Source organism: Danaus plexippus, chromosome 4, assembly GCF_018135715.1.
Source record: "Danaus plexippus chromosome 4, MEX_DaPlex, whole genome shotgun sequence".
NCBI lineage: Eukaryota > Metazoa > Arthropoda > Insecta > Lepidoptera > Nymphalidae > Danaus > Danaus plexippus.
Genome location: NC_083538.1, coordinates 5,259,827 through 5,263,917, shown reverse-complemented (window position 1 = coordinate 5,263,917; position 4,091 = coordinate 5,259,827). Strand labels below are relative to the sequence as shown.

Genomic DNA, 4,091 nt, shown 5'->3' with positions numbered 1-4,091 from the left:
TATTGTATTATAATCTTACAGAAGATTGTAGTAAAGTTTACAAAGCGCTAGGCTCAATTACAGTTTCATTTACTGAGTAAGAGTACCCTTAACCCCCAAGTTCATCTCCAGCTTTCAGAAGGTCACAAAATATGTATAAGCAAAGAAAAAAAGAAACTAATAATAAATATATTTTCAACAATTTGTTATATGGAAATTTCCTTTAATTCGTTAAAGTATATTTTCTTCTAAATACGTCTCCCAGTAAATATATATATCAAAAATTTTAGCCGAGAGCCAGAATATATGGACTTCATAATGTGGCTTAAAAGAAGTCAATTGTACATATGATATATATTTTATATATCCACGGGTGAAGTCACAACTTAAACCCTCATGTATCCATTTGAATTGCTATATAAAATTAATGGCACTTTAGTTGTCTGTGAGATAATATATATGTACATATATATATATATATAAATAAAATTTACAGTACAGCTAATATCTCAATAAATGTCTTGGTTGTATTAAAGACTATATTTTCTATGGATAGAATGTCCAAACACATCACATAAAACTAATAATTATGTTTATAACACAAATAAAAAAATACGACGCATATTTTTTATAAGCAGTTCCATGATGATAAACATGCTAAAGGTTTTTTTTATTAGAAATGAAAGATAAGCTGAGTGGTAGCATTAGATCATGGTTGCACGGACTTATTAAGACTAAGGGCCACTCGGGCAAATCATGAACTGATGGCGGGCCGGCCGCCAGAAGTATAGGTTATTAAATAATAAAGAATTAAACAATAAAGAATTTATAATAATTTATTAAAATTGAAAAAGAATTTATTAATTTGAAGCGTGGCACTGCATATTGCTTACAATCTATTTTATGTTTGGCTTAAATTTACTTGTAGCAACTCATAAAACTGCTTCTAAACTTTCATTTGCAAGGCGGTTTCGATTTTCCGTTTTATTATTGAAAACGTTTGTTCACATATATAGGTAGAACCAAATAAGCTGGCAGATTTCAGAGCCTTATGCGAAACTCTTCATACATATTTTTATGAGTGCAGCGGTAAAAGTCTCCTTCGTTGAATTTGTTGCGTTAATCTTGGTCGTTTTGAATGTCGATAATTTCTAACTGCACTGACTCTTGCGCGTTTTCAACTGAAATCGTCGAAGTACTGTTGAATATATACAACGGAGGTTTCACTTTTTTAAACACCGAAAATCTCTCTTGAAAATATTGAATAAAAATATGTAGCTTTCTACATAACTGAAATTAATCGCAGTTTTGTTTAATTTTTCAACCATTCCTTATAATGCGGAAAATGATTGTAATTTCCAGAATTCAATTGTGATCTGAAAAGTGTCAGCTTGCATTGAAAGGAGCATAGAAATGGGATGTCAGTTGATTTTTGCTTTGAAACCGTGTGTTCAAGACATTGAAATGATTTGTAATGTCAACTAAAAAAGCCAAATCCCACAACCAATCAGGATTTTTAGGTTGCGGGACATCCTTTGCTTTTCCGCCAGAAATATTCCAATTTCTTCTATTAAATTTAGAAATCGTTCCAGTGTCAATCCACGACGTAGCCACCTTACTTCTGTATAATACAGTAAATTTCCATATTCGCTTTCGATTTCAACAAGGAATTGTTTGAACTGTCTGTGATTGGTTCCTCGTGATTTTATGAAACTTACAATCGAAAATACCACTTTCATGACATTTTGAAATTCAATTTTTGTAGAACAGAGGGCTTCTTGGAGTATAATGCAGTGAAACTACATGAGATCTTCAGCGTTTATGTTTTATTCTTGCAGATGCTTTTTCAGCAAAGTAACTAGCCCGGAATTGACACCAATCATAGAAGTAGCACCGTCAGTCGCAACTCCCGATAATTTAGATAAGTCCAAATCAGTTTTTGAAGACTCATCCAAAAGTACATTGAGTATATGAACTTCTTTGGTTTGACCTTTCAATGAACACATTCCTAATAACTCTTCTAAGACTTCAAAGTCTTGAGTGACAGCTCGTATGAATATGAGAAGTTCAGCTGTGCAATTAATATCATTCATGGATTCGTCGAGTGCTAATGTAAAAAAAAATTAATGATCATAGTTTTTTCATTTAATTGTTCTGTAATATTACCTGACAAAGACAATTCGTCTTTGGATAGTCATACAATTCAGTTGAATTTTCTCAAACTTTTTTGCTGCTTCTGGACACATTTTCTTAGTAGCAATTTCTAAGCATTCTTTTACAAAATCACCGACATTGAAGGGGCGACTTCGCTTTGCTATTACGAGAAATTTCATAACTAACTTCTGTAGATGTTTCTAAATCTTGAAAGGGTTTTGTAAACATAGCTTGCTAACCAATAAGCTTCCGTTTTAAAAACAAAATTTTTTTCTTTCTAAATTCGCCTGTAAACTTGGTAAAAAAAGGATGTTGCGTTTCATAGTGCCTTTTTACACTACTTTCCTTTGCAATCGCAACAGAATTCTTGCAAATTAAATAAACAACTTTGTTATGCCACCATACAAAAAAGTATTTCTCAGTCCAAATTTCTTAAAACTGCCGATTTTCATTTTTAACCTTACGTTTTTTACTAGGTCCTGGCTTCTCCATGTTGCGTTATAATCCTGGCTAGGATTAACATAGCACCTAAAAACAATTACAGTACCTACTTAAATTACCAATCTTTTTTAAATTATCAAAAATAATTGATTGTATATTATTCCTTAGAAATTTTAAAATTTTGAGACAGATTTTATATCTGAAATAATGACGTAATTATTACAGTTACAGAAATTCTGATAAAAAATAGTAATTTATTTATTTTATTTTAATATTTGGCCAACATTAAAACTATTTTTTTTAAATTGATTAAATATGTAGGGAAGCACTTACAAATAAAATAGTTTTACTTACGATTTCACAACACTATTATACACGGCACTTAACGGGTTAGCACAGCAACTGCAACGTTGAAATTGAATCAAAATATATGACACCAGCTAGTCGTATTAAAATCTACACTAGAACTATTGCCTGCCCAAAATACTATTAAAATGCACTTATTACATCGCTTTGTATTTTCGTGCTTATTTCTTTCTGTTGACACTTCACTCCAATTAAAACCGAACTGTTGGTCGCTTTTTTAGTTTCGTATTGTCTATTGCTGTTAGCCCTATTGGCTGTTACAGCATCACCGGGAGAGGTGGGTGGCCCGATGGCACCAACCCGACTAATTCGGGCCTGAAGGGCACGACTGGGTATACGCCCGTCCCAAGGGTGCCTCTAAGAGGCACGACCTCGGCTTAGGACGTCTTTGAAGTGGAGGATCGATGTCGGTCGCTGCGGCTAGCGTGGCTTTTATAACGCGCATACGACTCTTGAAGCATCGTGTATCTACCTACGCGAGCAATCGGGAATTCGGGACTATTGCTATCTCGCTTGCTCACATAGCGCTAGAAAATTCTTGATTTCTCTTCTAATTTGAACTTTATATAAAGGCAGCAAGCGGTGTTACTTGACTTAGCGTTTTTGGGTGCTAGACTCAAATAGCGTGCGCGAAAGAGTCAAATTACTTTTCGAACATTTTGTTTTCTTTTGATTTTATTCTGGAATAGAATTCAATATATTTCGAATGGATGAAAGTATCATTATTGCTGTCGGTGGGCAACCAGTAATTGACCGGCGGGCCACGGTCTCTTCATCCATGCATTAAATCGTAAGCGCAATATCTCAGAACTCGAACTTGGTATTTGTATTTCAGCTTATAGGAGCTATTTCCCTTAAAAAAGGTTACAGAATCTTATTGGGTGTAAAGGATTTACAAAAATAATAAAAATATTACAAGAAATTTTTTTATGGCAAAGGAGGCTATCGAGCAGATGGCCTACCTGCTGGAAGGTAGTCACCGTAGCCCATAGACATCTGCAACATTAGGAATGTTGCGTCGCTAAACTTGATTGTGAATGAGGGAAAGGAAAGGGTGGGAACAGGGAAAGGTCAACCAGCTCTGCCTCTTTGATTTTCTAATCTATTTAATATACCTTAGGTGAAGACATATACAAAAGTAATACTTGTAA

General features: G+C 33.9%; 1 long non-coding RNA gene across 1 annotated transcript; it reads right to left on the bottom strand.

The window, feature by feature from the left end:
• Window positions 1-1,065: 1,065 nt before the first annotated feature.
• Window positions 1,066-3,345, bottom strand: LOC133319920 (uncharacterized). Its single transcript, XR_009753377.1, has 3 exons — window positions 2,929-3,345; window positions 2,598-2,661; window positions 1,066-1,160 (listed from the first exon to the last, which is right to left on the bottom strand). It is a non-coding gene; the product is annotated as an uncharacterized LOC133319920 (long non-coding RNA).
• Window positions 3,346-4,091: the final 746 nt, after the last annotated feature.